General features: G+C 48.7%; 1 pseudogene; it reads right to left on the minus strand.

The window, feature by feature from the left end:
- Positions 1 to 15,488: 15,488 nt before the first annotated feature.
- On the minus strand, positions 15,489 to 15,606 carry LOC124554370 (annotated as a pseudogene).
- Positions 15,607 to 16,252: the final 646 nt, after the last annotated feature.

Genomic DNA, 16,252 nt, shown 5'->3' on the forward strand with positions numbered 1-16,252 from the left:
AGTAGGAAAGTTAATCCAACAACAATAGTTTTTTAAACTTTATCAAGGAACAGGAGTGGCAGGATGTTTATGGTGCCGATAACATAGATTACAAATATAATGCTTTCCTGAACACATTTCTCATGCTCTTTGAGAGTTGCTTTCCATTAGAACGTTCTAAACGGGGTACTAGCAGTAATGGACAGCCGGGTGGCTGACTAGTGGGATAAGGATATCATGTAGAACAAAGCAGGAATTACTGTATATTAAGATGTTAGAAGACTCACAATCAAGCTACAGTAGCCCATTACAAACAGTATTTTATGGTGCTTAAAAATGTTATTAGGCAGGCAAAGAGTATGTGGTATGCTAACAGAATAGGTAATTCACAGGATAAAATTGAAACCGTATGGTCAGTTGTGAACGAAGTGTCTGGTCAGCAGCACATGGTCGATGATATAAACTCAGTTTGCAGTAAAAATATTTCCGTTACTGATATATCAGATTTATGTTCAGTATTTAACAAACATTTTCTGCGTATTTCTGGTGTATTAAATAAAAATTTAGTTTCTACAGGAAATCATAACTTTCTTGGCAAATGCCCGTCTGAGGTTGTCTGAAATACTCCTCTGTGACACAGACAAGGGGGAGATTGAGTCGATAATTAAATCACTGAAGACTAAGGACTCTCGCGGATATGATAGAGTGCCTAGCAGAATATTAAAGTACTGTGCTGCGTATGTTAGCCCTGTATTTAGCCATATTTGTAATTTTTCCTTTAGGAATGGTCAGTTTCCTGAACGATTAAAGTACTCAGTAGTAAAGCCGCTTTATAAAAAAAAGGAGAAGAGACAATTTTAAACCTATTTCTATGCCATCGGTGTCTGCTAAAGTTATTGAAAAGACCTTGTACGTAATCATAATTGTTCATTTTATATCACACGATTTGCTATCAAATGTACAGTTCGGCTTTAGAAGTCGTTTAACAACTGAAAATGCTGTCTTCTCTTTTCTCTGTGAGGTACTGGATGGATTAAACAAAAGGCTTCCAACGCTACGCATATTTTTGATTTTACTAAGACATTTGATAGTGTTGATCACAAAATATTGCTACAGAAGTTGGGCCATTACGGAATAAGGGGAGTAGCTCACAATTGGTTCACCTCTTACTTTAGCAACAGGCAGCAAAAGGTCATTATTCACAGTGTTGTGAATGGCTGTGATGTGCGTCTGATTAAGAGTGGGGTACTGTCATAAATGATATGTTCTCTACTATTATGGTTAACTCTGTGCAACATTGGCTCGGTTTCATATAGTGCAGTTCATGACCTAAGTTCAGGGCTTGTAGAAAACAAACTAACGCTAAATCACAGTTGGTGTTGTTGTTGTAGTCTTCAGTCCTGAGACTGGTTTGATGCAGCTCTCCATGCTACTCTATCCTGTGAAAGCTTGTTCATCTCTCAGTACCTACTGCAACCTACATCCTTCTGAATCTGTTTAGTGTATTCATCTCTTCGTCTCCCTCTACGATTTTTACCCTCCACGTTGCCCTCCAATACTAAATTGGTGATCTCTCGATGCCTCAGAACATGTCCTACCAACCGATCACTTCTTCTAGTCAAGTTGTGCCACAAACTCCTCTTCTCCCCAATTCTATTCAATACCTCCTCATTAGTTATGTGATCTACCCATCTAATCTTCAGCATTCTTCTGTAGCACCACATTTCGAAAGCTTCTATTCTCTTCTTGTCTAAACTATTTATCGTCCACGTTTCACTTCCATACATGGCTACACTCCATACAAATACTTTCAGAAACGACTTCCTAACACTTAAATCTATACTCGATATTAACAAATTTCTCTTCTTCAGAAACGCTTTTCTTGCCATTGCCAGTCTACCTTTTAAATCCTCTCTACTTCGACCATCGTCAGTTATTTTGCTCCCCAAATAGCAAAACTCCTTTACTACTTTAAGTGTGTCATATCCTAATCTAATTCCCTCAGCATCACCTGACTTAATTCGACTACATTCCATTATCCTCGTTTTGCTTTTGTTGATGTTCATCTTATACCCTCCTTTCAAGACACTGTCCATTCCATTCAACTGCTCTTCCAAGTCCTTTGTTGTCTCTGACAGAATTACAATGTCATCGGCGAACCTCAAAGTTTTTATTTCTTCTCCATGGATTTTAATACCTACTCCGAACTTTTCTTTTGTTTTCTGTATTGCTTGCTCAATATACAGATTGAATAGCATCGGGGAGAGGCTACAACCCTGTCTCACTCCCTTCCCAACCACTGCTTCCCTTTCACACCCCTCGACTCTTATAACTGCCATCTGCTTTCTGTACAAATTGTAAATAGCCTTTCCCTCTCTGTATTTTACCCCTGCCACCTTCAGAATTTGAAAGAGAGTATTCCAATCAGCATTGACAAAAGCATTCTCTAAGTCTACAAATGCTAGAAACGTAGGGTTGCCTTTCCTTAATATTTCCTCTAAGATAAGTCGGAAGGTCAGTATTGCCTCACGTCTGTAAAGAATTCGCGTTAGTATTTTGCAGCTGTGACTTATTATACTGATTTTTCGGTAATTTTCACATCTGTCAACACCTGCTTTCTTTGGGATTGAGATTATTATATTCTTCGTGAAGTCTGAGGGTATTTCGCCTGTCTCATACATCTTTCTCATCAGATGGTAGACTTTTGTCAGGACTGGCTCACCCAAGGCTGCCAGTAGTTCTAATGGAATGTTGTCTACTCCGGGGGCCTTGTTTCGACTCAGGTCTTTCACTCCTCTGTCAAACTCTTCACGCAATATCATATCTCCCATTTCATCTTCATCTACATCCTCTTCAATTTCCATAATAGTGTCCTCAAGTACATCGACCTTGTATAGACCCTCTATAGCCCGCATCTCGTGGTCGTGCGGTAGCGTTCTCGCTTCCCACGCCCGGGTTCCCGGGTTCGATTCCCGGCGGGGTCAGGGATTTTCTCTGCCTCGTGATGGCTGGGTGTTGTGTGCTGTCCTTAGGTTAGTTAGGTTTAAGTAGTTCTGAGTTCTAGGGGACTGATGTCCATAGATGTTGAGTCCCATAGTGCTCAGAGCCAAGACCCTCTATATACTTCTTCCACCTTTCTGCTTTCCCTTCTTTGCTTAGAACTGGGTTTCCATCAAAGCTCTTGATATTCATGCAAGTGGTTCTCCTTTCTCCAAAGGTCTCTTTAATTTTCCTGTAGGCAGTATCTATCTTACCCCTAGTGAGATAAGCCTCTACATACTTACATTGGTCCTCTAGCCATCCCTGCTTAGCCATTTTGCACTTCCTGTCGATATCATTTTTGAGACGCTTGTATTCCGTTTTGCCTGCTTCATTTACTGCATTTTTATATTTTCTCCTTTCATCAATTAAATTCAATATTTCTTCTGTTACCCAAGGGTTTCTACTAGCCCTCGTCTTTTTACCTATTTGATCCTCTGCTCCCTTCACTATTTCATCCCTCAAAGCTACCCATTCTTCTTCTACTGTATTTCTTTCCCCCATTCCTGTCAATTGTTCTCAAATCACAGTAAGAAAGACTCAGTTTTTACAGTTTCTAACCCACAATTGAACAAAATCTGACGTTTTAATTCCACAGAATGGGCATATGATTAGTGAAACTGAACAGTTCAAATTTCTAGGTGTTCATATAGATAGTAAGCTGTCGTGGAAAGCCCACGTTAAGGATTTTGTTGAAAGACTTATTTTTACTATTCGGACGGTATCTGAAGTAAGTGATCTTTCTTCACGAAAATTAGTCTACTTTGCTTATTTTCATTCGCTTATGTCGTAAATTAGTCTAGTTTGCTTATTTTCATTCGCTTATGTCGTTTGGTATAATTTTATGGGGTAACTCTTTCAATTTTAAAAGGATATTTTTGGCTCAGAAACGGGCGGTTCGGGCAATAAGTGGTGTAAGTTCACGAACCTCTTGTCGACCCCTGTTCAAGAGTCTGGGTATTTTGACATTGGCCTCTCAGTGTACAATACATATATTCCTTAGTGTTATTTCTTGTTAAGAATATTAGCTTATTCCCAAGAAAAAGCAGCTTTCACTCAGTTAATACTCGGCAGAAATCAAACCTGCATTTGAATCGGCCTTCCTTAACTCTATTGCAGGAAGGTGTGCAGTGTACCGCTGCATCCATTTTCAGTGAGCTACCAGAAGAATTAAAAAATATGAGCAGTAATCCACGCGGTTTCAAATAGAAACTGAAGAGTTTCCTCATGGGTCACTCCTTCTGTTGTGTCGAGGAGTTCCTTGAATAATTAAGCTGATTCTTGTTGTATTGTTGACTGCGTTTACTTAAACTTAGGGGCTGACTTTTTTCCGGTTCATAAACATTTTGTTTTTATCTCTTATTACTAATATGTTGCAATTCCATGTACTGACACGTTCCACGACTTTGGAGATTTGCTCCTCAATTTGGTCCTACGGAACTAGACGCGTAAATTAATAGATAAACGGTAGCTCAGCGTCTTCAGTTACAGGGTTAGCTACGCTGTGTAACAAGAAATTGAGTGAACAGATCAACGAAGAAAGTGGACGGGTGTCATGGACGTCCGCCCCGAACAAATACAACGAACAATACAGAACAAAATCAGTTTTTTTTTTAAAAAAAAAAGCAGAGTTTCGACGCCTCCTCAAACCTTCATTTTTGCGGTACCAGCGTAAATTCTGTGGCTTTCAAAAAATTTGCACCTGTGTTATTCGTTCTTGCTAGATCAGCAACGCCTCACCGATATGCAGGTTAACTGCCCAAAGGGACCCGCCCCTGTGTCTGTAGCTCGAAGCGTCGAGGTACAAAGTAGTTCCGGGTACCTTACCAGACTGCATGTACAAGGGATATCGCAAATCACATTAGGCATACATTTTCGGAAAAACTCTATGCGTTTCTTCCTTTACTTGTCGAGAGTTAAAAATGTTTGTTATAATAATTAAATTTAATTAAAAGCAGTAAGTAGTCAAATAACGCGAAATACACTAAAACCTCACGCAAATACACGTGGTTTTTTAATAATTATATTACCTCTGAAATTTCATATAAATCAGATATGACCAGTGATGAAAAAAATATAGATTGAAAATTGTTTCGAAACGTCGCTTTAAACAGGGTGGTCCATTGAGTGTCACTGGGCCAAATATCTCACGAAATAAGCATCAAACGAAAAAACTACAAAACTACAAAGAACGAAACTCGTCTAGCTTGAAGGGGAAACCAGATGGCGCTATGGTTGGCCCACTAGATGGCGGTGCCATAGGTCAAACGAATATCAACTGCGTTTTTTAAATAGCAACCACCATTTTTTATTACACATTCGTGTAGTACGCAAAGAAATTGAATGTTTTAGTTCAACCACTTTTTTCGCTTTGTGACAGATGGCGCTCTAATAGTCACAAACGTGTAAGTACGTGGTATGACGAAACTTTCCGCCAGTGCGGACGGTATTTGCTTCATGATACATTACCCGTGTTAAAATGGACCGTTTAGCAATTGCGAAAAGGTCGATATCGTGTTGATGTATGGCTATTGTGATCAAAATGCTCAACGGGCGTGTGCTATGTATGCTGCTCGGTATCCTGGACGACGTCATCCAATTGTTCGGACCGTTCGCCGGATAGTTACGTTATTTAAGGAAACAGGAAGTGTTCAGCCACATGTGAAACGTCACCCACGACCTGCAACAAATGATAATGCCCAAGTAGGTGTTTCAGCTGCTGTCGCGGCTAATCCGCACATCAGTAGCAGAAAAATTGCGCGAGAATCGGGAATCTCAAAAATGTCGGTGTTGAGAATGCTACATCAACATCGATTGCACCCGTACCATATTTTTATGCACCAGGAATTGAGTGGCGACGACTTTGAACGTCGTGCACAGTTCTGCCACTGGGCACAAGGGAAATTACGGGACGGTGACAGATTTTTAGCACGCGTTCTATTTAGCGACGAAGCCTCATTCACCAACAGCGGTAGCCCCCTGCGGGTTCGGGGGTTAGAATAGGCCCGCGGTACTCCTGCCTGTCGTAAGAGGCGACTAAAAGGAGTCTCAACTGTTTCGGCCTTATGTGATCGTCCCCTCTCGGGTATGACCTCCATCTTTCTAAATTGTTCCGAAGAGCGAGCCAATTGGGGAAGGGCGCCTTACATGGTGCACTGTATCCGTCGTGCACTGAGACCTTTAGCCGGCTTTGTCGTCGTTGCACTGGTGTCCCACTCGTTTTCCATCTCTTGGGCGAGGATACGTCCCTGGGTGCGATTCCCACGCTGCACTCTGCAGTGTTGCCTTTCACTGCGACGACGACCTTGGACAGTTTTGCACCTAAGATCCAGCACGGTAGCCAGTCCGTTGTGGTGGGGCCGGCATGTACCCTGTTGGTTGTAGCCCCCTGACAACACAGGGATCGCTCTACTGATGCCTGCGCCGTTAACTCCCCACGTATGCCAAGAAGTAGATGCCTATCCTACTGGGGCATCAGGACTCCAGGCAATGGCCATCCTGCCAGGTGGATATTGCTGCGGCTGGGTGGCGCCCGTGGGGAGGGCCCTTGGTCGGAGTAGGTGGCATCAGGGCGGATGACCCGCAATGAAGCGTGGTACATCATCTCTCGCTGGCGGCCAGCCACCAGCAGTCTCCAAGCGTTCGAGGGACCATTTTAAAGGTAACGTTTATGACCCCAAATCGTTCCCCTCCCTCGCCACACCGTGGGAGGAACGAAAGGCTATGAATGAGAGCGACAGGTATTCGCCCCGGTATCTCGTCTGTACCAGAGCTGACGGGGAATCGTTTGTGTCTGTGAAGCCTCGGTTCTTTGTCGAACATTTAGAGGACAAGTTCGGGGAGGTGGAGGGCTTGTCCAAGATGCGGTCAGGGTCAGTCTTAATAAAAACGCCATCCTCTGCCCAGTCACGAGCCTTGCTCGCTTGTACGAAGTTGGGGGATGTTTCTGTTACTATCACCCCCCATAAAAGCTTAAATATGGTCCAGGGAATTATTTTTCACCGCGATCTCCTTTTACAGTCCGATGACGAGCTGCGCGCCTACTTAGAGCGACGAGGTGTACATTTCGTCCGGCGTGTTCATCGGGGTCCGAGGGACAGTCGGGTAGCTACCGGTGCCTTCATCTTGGCCTTCGAAGGTGATACCTTACCGGAGAAGGTCAAGGTGATGGTCTACCGGTGTGACGTCAAACCCTATATCCCTCCCCCGATGCGGTGCTTTAAGTGCTGGAAGTTCGGTCACATGTCCTCTCGCTGTACTTCTAGCCTCACATGTCGAGATTGTGGACGCCCATCTCATCCCGATACTCCATGTGCTCTGCCTCCCGTCTGTGTCAACTGTGGAGAGCCTCATTCCCCTTGCTCGCCGGACTGCAGTATCTTACAGAAAGAACACAATATCATGGAATATAAGACCCTGGACCGACTGACTTACACTGAGGCTAAGCGGAAATTTGAACAGCTACATCCCGTGTGCATGATGTCATCTTATGCCTCCACTGCCACTCCTGCTCCAGCTTCTTCAGCTGCAAGGTATACAGTCAGAGTCAGCTCTGCCTCCTTGACAATGGGGGCCCCTTCTCTCGCTGTTGCTCCTACACCATCTACCTCGGGAGCAGCACCCACTAAACCATCGGGGACACCAGTCCCCACTTCTAAGCCGCAGAAGCGTAAGTCTTCTTCAGCTTCTCTCGCTCGGAAGGGATCCCTTGGGTCACTCCCTTCCCAGGTTCCTACCAGCGGCGCAGCAGACACCAACCAGTGGCTGAAGAAGCCACAGGTTGCTGGTCGACGGGCTTTGCGATCCTCTTCGGTCCCAGAGACTGACTCCAATAAGCCCTCTCACCAACGGCAACCAAAGGAACAGCGACAGAAAACGACTTTGAAGACCCGTAAGTCCAAGACACCTGTGGTGGCACCTACTCCACCGCTACCTAAAAGCTCTGCATCTGAGGATGAGGTGGAGATCCTTGCGTCCGCTGAGGACCTTGATCTCGCCGATCCCTCAGACGCAATGGATAGCACTTGCATGGGTGCTCCATCGGAGGCAGCAGGTGACCCAACGGCGTAATCTGCCTTCCCAGTCCTGTCACGCCTTTCTCCGAAATGGACAATACCATCCTCCAGTGGAACTGCAGCGGTTTCTTCCACCATCTAGCTGGGCTCCACCAACTTATCAGCCTTCACCCTTTCTTCTGCATTGCTCTTCAGGAAACTTGGTTTCCAGCAATGCGAACCCCCGCCCCCCCGTGGCTATCGGGATTATTATAAGAACCGGGCAGCATGTGAAAGGGTGTCTGGTGGCGTCTGCCTCTATGTCCTTCACACTCTGCACAGCGAGTCTGTCCCTCTCCAAACACCTTCAGAGGCTGTCGCTGTTCGGGTGTGGACGCCACAGGCTGTTACCGTCTGCAGTCTTTACCTTCCGCCGGATGGTGATGTCTCGCAGCATGTCCTGGCTGCGCTGATAGCCCAATTGCCGCCACCTTTCTTGCTACTGGGCGACTTCAACGCCCATCACCCTCTGTGGGGTGGGTCAGTGGCAACAGGTCGAGGCGCCACCATTGAGCATTTATTGTCGCAGCTCGATCTCTCGATTTTAAATGATGGTGCCTTCACACACTTCAGTGAGGCGCATGGCACATACTCTGCCATTGACCTTTCAATCTGTAGCCCTAGCCTCTTACCGTCTGTCCAATGGAGTGTGCATGACGACCTGTGCGGTAGTGACCACTTTCCGATCTTTCTGTCACTACCATGGCGTCACTCTTCTGGGCGCCCTAGCAGGTGGGCTATGAATAAGGCTGACTGGGACTTGTTCTCCTCCACTGCCGCTCTTGAGCCTCTCTAATGACGACATTGATGCGGTGGTTCAATCGGTCACCACCGGCATCGTTACTGCCGCCGAGTCTGCCATTCCCCGTTCCTCTGGGTCCCCTCGGCGGCGGACTGTGCCTTGGTGGTCGCCTGAGATCGCTGCAGCGATTAAAGATCGCCGGCGGGCGCTACAGCATCACAAGCGACATCCCTGCATTGAACACCTGATCACCTTCAAACTGCTGCGTGCGCGGGCCCGCCGCCTTATCCGCCAAAGCAAGCAGGAGTGCTGGAAGCGGTATGTGTCCACCATTGGCCTCCATGTCTCTCCATCGCAGGTCTGGGCCAAGATTCGACGCCTCTATGGCTATCGGACCCCTGTCAGCGTCCCTGCGCTCTCACTGAATGGAGCAGTTTGTACAGACTCCGGCGAAATTGCCAACAGCTTGGCAGAGCATTTTGCTCTGAATTCCGCTTCTGCCAATTACCCCTTGGCCTTCCGCTCCATTAAAGAGCGTATGGAACGTCAGAGCCTTTCGTTTCGCACCCAGCACTCAGAATCTTACAATGCTCCATTCAATGAGTGGGAATTTCGCAGTGCCCTAGCCGCTTGCCCTGATACCGCTCCTGGGCCAGATGGCATCCACTGTCAGATGCTGAAACACCTTTCAGTGGACTGCCAGCGGCGCCTCCTCGATCTTTACAACCGTCTTTGGGTCGAGGGAGAGTTTCCGTCGCAATGGCGGGAAGGCATTGTCATCCCCGTTTTGAAACCTGGAAGGAACCCTCTGGAGGTGGACAGCTACCGTCCTATTAGCCTCACCAACGTTGTTTGCAAGTTGCTTGAAAGGATGGTGAGCCGGCGCTTGAATTGGGTACTGGAGTCTCGGGGCCTTCCAGCTCCGTCTCAGGGTGGGTTCCATAAAGGCCGCTCTGCCACCGACAATCTGGTGCGCCTGGAGTCGGCCATCCATACTGCCTTTGCCCGCCACCAGCACCTGGTCGCTGTCTTTTTCGACATGTGGAAGGCGTACGATACGACATGGCGTCATCACATCCTTTCTACGCTTCATGGATGGGGTCTTTGGGGTCCTCTGCCGATTTTTATCTGCAATTTTCTGTCGTATCGTACCTTCCGCGTGCAAGTCGCAGCCTCGTATAGTTCCTCCCACGTCCAGGTGAACGGTGTGCCACAGGGTTCTGTTTTAAGTGTCTGCCTGTTTTTAATAGCCATTAACGGGCTCGCTGTGGCCGTGGGAAATTCTGTCTCCGCTTCCCTGTATGCTGACGACTTCTGCCTTTACTACAGCTCTACCGGCATTGCAGCTGTTGAACGTCAGCTACAGGGCGCCATCCGCAAGGCGCAGTCTTGGGCTGTAGCGCATGGTTTTCAGTTTTCGGCTGCCAAGACCCGTGTTACGAATTTCTGCCGGCGCCGAACAGTTCATCCTGATCCGCGGCTTTATCTTGCCGACGAACTCCTTGCTGTGGTGGAGACCCACAGGTTTTTGGGTGGTTTTTGATGGCCGGCTGACTTGGCTGCCTCAGACTCGGCAGCTTAAACAGGTGTGTTGGCGGCATCTAAATGCTCTGAGATGCTTGAACCACACCCGCTGGGGCGCCGACCGATCTACCCTGATACGGATCTACCAGGTGTTAATTCAGTCTCGTCTGGATTGTGGGAGCCTGGCTTATGGCTCAGCATCCCCATCTGCACTGCGGGTACTGGACCCAATCCTACACAGCGGCATACGGCTTGCAACTGGTGCTCTCCGCACCAGCCCTGTGGACAGCATACTAGTGGAAGCAGGTGTCCCTCCCCTGCGGTTACGGCGCTAACGTTTGCTGGCCGCTTATGCTGCCCATGTTTTAAGCTTGCCCGGGCATCCAAACTATCGTCTCCTGTTCCCACGATCGGTCGTCCATCTGCCAGAACGTCGGCCCCGGTCTGGTTGTACAATCGCGGTCCGCGTCAAAGAGCTTCTCTCCGGGCTTCGGGTTTTCACTGTTCCACCTCCTTTCCGGGCCACTTCGCATACACCCCCATGGTGTGTTCCTCACCCTTGCCTTCGGCTCGACTTGGCACAGGGCCCGAAGGACTCAGTCCCTCCAGAGGCCTTCCGCCGCCGCTTTTATTCCATCCTGGCCACGTATCAGGGCTCTGGAATTGTTTACACTGACGGTTCGACGGTTGCTGGTCGTGTCGGGTATGTGCTAACTCTAGGGGACCATTCCGAACAACGTTCCTTGCAGGATGGCTGCAGCGTTTACACTGCTGAGCTGGTCGCCATTTTTCGTGCCCTAGAGTATACCCACTCCTGCTCAGGTGAGTCCTTCGTTATCTGTAGCGATTCCCTGAGCGGTTTACGAGCTCTCGACCAGTGTTTCCCTCGTTCTCGTCTGGTGATGGCTATCCAAGAGTCCCTGCATACTCTTGTCCGTTGCGGCCACTCTGTGGTCTTTGTGTGGACCCCCGGTCATGTCGACGACTTCTGCCTTTATTACAGCTCTACTGGCATTGCAGCTGTTGAACGTCAGCTACAGGGTGCTATCCGCAAGGCGCAGTCTTGGGCTGTAGCTCATGGGTTCCAGTTTTCGGCAACCAAGATCTGCACAATGCATTTCTGCTGGCGACGCACTGTCCACCCGGAGGTGTGGCTTTATCTTGCCGGCGAACTTCTTTCAGTGGTGGAATCACACAGGTTTTTGGGGGTGGTTTTCGATGCCCGGTTGACTTGGCTGCCTCATATCCGGCAGCTTAAACAGGCGTGTTGGCGGCATCTAAACGCTCTGAGATGCTTGAGCCACACCCGCTGGGGCGCCGACCGATTTACCCTGTTGCGGCTCTACCAGGCGTTAATCCAATCCCGTCTGGATTATGGGAGCCTGGCTTATGGCTCAGCATCCCCCTCTGCATTGCGGGTGCTGGACCCAATACTACACAGCGGGATCCGACTCGCCACTGGTGCCTTCCGCACCAGCCCTGTGGACAGCATCCTTGTTGAGGCAGGTGTCCCTCCACTGCGGGTACGACGCCAACAATTACTGGCTGATTATGCTGCCCACGTTTTTAGTTTGCCCGGGCATCCAAATTACCGTGTCCTGTTCCCGCAGTCGGTCGTCCATCTGCCGGACCGTCGGCCCCGGTCGGGTTGTCCGATCGCCGTACGCGTCAAGGAGCTTCTCTGGGGGCTTGGGTTTTTCCCTGTTCCACCTCCTTTCCAGGCGCCTCTGCGTACACCCCCGTGGTGTGTTCCTCGCCCTTGCCTTCGGCTCGACTTGGCACAGGGCGCGAAGGACTCGGTCCCTCCAGAGGCCTTCCACCGCCGCTTTTATTCCATCCTTGCCACGTATCAGGGCTCTGGAATTGTTTACACCGACGGTTCGATGGTTGCTGGTCGTGTCGGGTATGCGCTAACTCTAGGGGACCATTCCGAACAACGGTCCTTGGCAGCTGGCTGCAGCGTTTACACTGCTGAGCTGGTCGCCATCTTTCGAGCCCTAGCGTATATCCGCTCCTGCTCAGGTGAGTCCTTCGTGATCTGTAGCGATTCCCTGAGCAGTTTACGAGCTCTCGACCAATGTTTTCCTCGTTCTCGTCTGGTGATGGCTATCCATGAGTCCCTGCATACTCTTGCGCGTTGCGGCCGCTCTGTGGTCTTTGTGTGGACCCCCGGTCATGTCGGTATCCCGGGCAATGAACACGTTGACCGCCTGGCGAAAGAGGCCACGTGTAAACCATCTCTGGATGTTGGCCTCCCAGAGACTGATTTGCGGGCAGTCCTCCGCCGAAAAGTTTTTGCGCTTTGGGACGCTGAATGGCGCTATCGGATCACACCCAATAAACTCCGTGCCATTAAGGAGACGACGACTGTGTGGCGGTCCTCCATGCGAGCCAACCGCAGGGACTCAGTCGTCCTTTGTCGGCTCCGCATTGGCCACTCCCGGCTGACACACAGTTATTTACTGCGCCGGGAGGACCCTCCTGTATGTCGCTGCGGGGCGGCTTTGACGGTGGCCCACATTCTGTTGGCCTGCCCCCTTTTAGCTGTGGTCAGGCAGACATTTGCGCTGCCTGATACGCTCCCTGCCCTTTTAACTGATGACCCTGTTACGTCTGGCTTAGTTTTACGTTTTATTCGGGCAGGGGGTTTTTATCGTTTACTCTAAGTGTTTGTTCTGTTCTTTCATGTTGATTCTGGCCTTTGGCCTACGATTTTACGCTGAGTTTTTAATGCGTTCTCGGTGGTTGGCTTTTCCTTTTTATCTCTATGGTCGGCCAACCACCGTCACACTTTGTGTGATTTTAATTTGTTTTGTATGATCTCTGTAGGAGTATTTCTTGTCCTGTGTCGTCTGACGTCTTTCCTGCTGTTCGTTTTTATTCTTTTTGGGTGGTTTTAATTTTTTTGGAAAAAGGGACCGATGACCGTCGCAGTCTGGTCCCTTTAATCCCCCAAACCAACCAACCAACCAACAGCGGTAACGTAAACCGGCATAATATGCACTATTGGGCAACGGAAAATCCACGATGGCTGTGACAAGTGGAACATCAGCGACCTTGGCGGGTTAATGTATGGTGCGGCATTATGGGAGGAAGGATAATTGGCCCCCATTTTACTGATGGCAATCTAAATGGTGCGATGTATGCCGATTTGCTACGTTATGTTATACCGATGTTACTACAAGATGTTTCACTGCATGACAGAGTGGTGATGTACTTCCAACATGGTGGATGTCCGGCACATAGCTCGCATGCGGTTGAAGCGGTATTGAATAGCACATTTCATGACGGGTGGATTGGTCGTCAAAACACCATACCGTGGCCCGCACGTTCACCGGATCTGACGTCCGCGCATTTCTTTCTGTGGGGAAAGTTGAAGTATATTTGCTATCGTGATCCAACGACAACGCCTGACAACATGCGTCAGCGCATTGTCAATGCATGTGCGATCATTACAGAAGGGCAACTGCTCGCTGTTGAGAGGAATGTCTTTGCATGTATTGTGGAATGCGTTGAGGTTGACGGACATTTTGAGCGTTTATTGCATTAATGTGGTATTTACAGGTAATCCTGTTGTAACAGCATGCGTTCTCAAAAATGATAAATTTACAAACGTACATGTATCACATTGGAAGAACCGAAATAAAATGTTCAAACGTACCTACGTTCTGTATTTTAATTTAAAAACCTACCTGTTATCAACTGTTCGTCTAAAATTGTGAGCCATATGTTTGTGACTATTACAGCGCCATCTATCACAAAGCGAAAAAAGTGGTCCACCTAAAACACTCATATTTCTTTACATACTACAGTAATATGTAATAAAGAATGGGGGATCCTATTAAAAAACACGCAGTTGATTTCCGTTTGAACTATGGCAACGCCATCTGGTTTCCTCCTTCAATCTAGACGAGTTTCGTTCTTTGTAGTTTTTTCGTTTGACGCTTATTTCGTGAGGTATTTGGCCCGGTCACTATCAATGGACCACACTGTATATGTTTGTTTTACGAAGCTCGAAAGCTAACCACTTCAGCATGATGAATTCTAAGCTGTAGCCTATACGCACACATGCATACGCCAAATAATAGACGCGTAAACCTTCTCTTGCGATTTTCTTGGAATTGCCATAGTAGTGCACCTTCCTACTTCCATATTGTCGTTGTAACGGCCTACTAAAGGTGTACAAACTTTGTAGTAAATCTGTGATCCTAACGTCAAGACCTTCCTTGTAAGATATGCATTTAAGAGTACATGTTTACTAGATCTTCTTGCTTAGTTTGTGTTATACTCTAGAATATCGACTATTCTTCCTCGAACATCGTGTGTACGTTGAGGGATTCCGAAGGTACATACGTTTCGGCCCATCGGTCTTCGCGGCCTTCTTCTTTACGACACTGACATTTTCGTACCGATACTGAACACATGAAAGTTTCTCCATTTCCCGACCATGGCGGTTCATCTCCTGCATCGGCGGCCCAGGTCAGGGCTTAAGATTGCGGTTCGCGTCCGGTCCCCTCTCTCTGGAGTCCTTCCCATTACCACCTCTCCTCGAGATCCATTCACGTACACCTCCTAGGCCGCAGATTCTTCTGGACCTTTCGCATGGCCCTAAGGACTCCGTTAACCCTGCGGCTCTCCGCTGTCACTTCCTCTGGATTCTCGACATGTATCCGGGCCGTGAAGCGGTTTTACACCGACGTCTCGACGGCTGACGGTCACGTAGGCTTTGCGTATGTTCACGGAGGACATACTGAACAGCACTCCTTGCCGGATGGCTGCAGTGTTTTCACTGCAGAGCTGGCGACCATATCTCTTGCTCTCGAGCGCACCCGCTCAGGCCCTGCCTGGCGAGTCACTTCTCCTGTGTACTGACTCCTTGAGCAGCCTACCAGCTATCGACCAGTGCTGTCCTCGCCATCCTCTACCGCCCCCCCCCCCTCCGCCTTGATCACTCCGTCTTCAGGCCACAAGTGGCCCATCGGGACCATCCGACCGCCGTGTCATCCTCAACTTAGGACGCGGATAGGAGGGGCGTGTGGTCAGCTCACCCCTCTCCCGGTCGTTACGGTGGTTTTCTGTGACCGGAGCCGCTACTATTCGGTCGAGTAGCTCCTCAATTGGCATCACGAGGCTGAGTGCACCCCGAAAAATGGCAACAGCGCATGGCGGTCCGGACGGTCGCCCATCCTAGTGCCGTCCACAGCCGACAGCACTTAACTTCGGTGATCTGACGGGAACCGGTGTATGCACTGCGGCAAGGCCGTTGCCTCGCCATCCTGTGGTAGCATCCATTCAGCAGTCCATCTCTGCCCTGGAACGGTTCCGTCGTTCAATGGTATTTGTGTGGACCCCAGGATATGTCGGAATCCTTGAACTTCCTGACGGGCTGGCCAAACAGGCTACGCGGAAACCACTCCCGGAGATGGGCACCTCCGAAACTGACCTGCGTTCTGACTTACGCCGCAGGCTTTGGGGGACGGAGTGGCATAACAGCACGCACTGCCTGTCATTAAGGAGATTGCGAATGTGTGGAAGTCTTCCATGCGGTCCTCTCGCAGGGAATCAGTTGTCCTCTGCCGTACGTGGCTAACACATGGTCACCTCCTTCGTCGCGAGGACCCACCTCGGTGTCGCTGCGACTCACAAAAGATGGTCGTCCACCTCTTGCTGGACTGCCCACTTGTAGGCGCTCTGTGACGAACTTTTAACTTTACCAGCTCTCTACCTCCGGTGTTTGGCGACGATGCCTCAGCAGCAGCTTTTGTTTTACGTTTTATTTGTGAGGGTGGGTTTTATCATTTGATCTAAGTTTTAGCACATGTCCTTTGTCCCTCTGTGTCGTCCACCCCAGTGCTTTTAGGGTGGAGGTTTTAATGTGTTGCAGAGTGGCTGGCTTCTCCTTTTTATTCTCATG

Source organism: Schistocerca americana, chromosome 11 (assembly GCF_021461395.2).
Source record: "Schistocerca americana isolate TAMUIC-IGC-003095 chromosome 11, iqSchAmer2.1, whole genome shotgun sequence".
NCBI classification, from domain to species: Eukaryota; Metazoa; Arthropoda; class Insecta; order Orthoptera; family Acrididae; genus Schistocerca; species Schistocerca americana.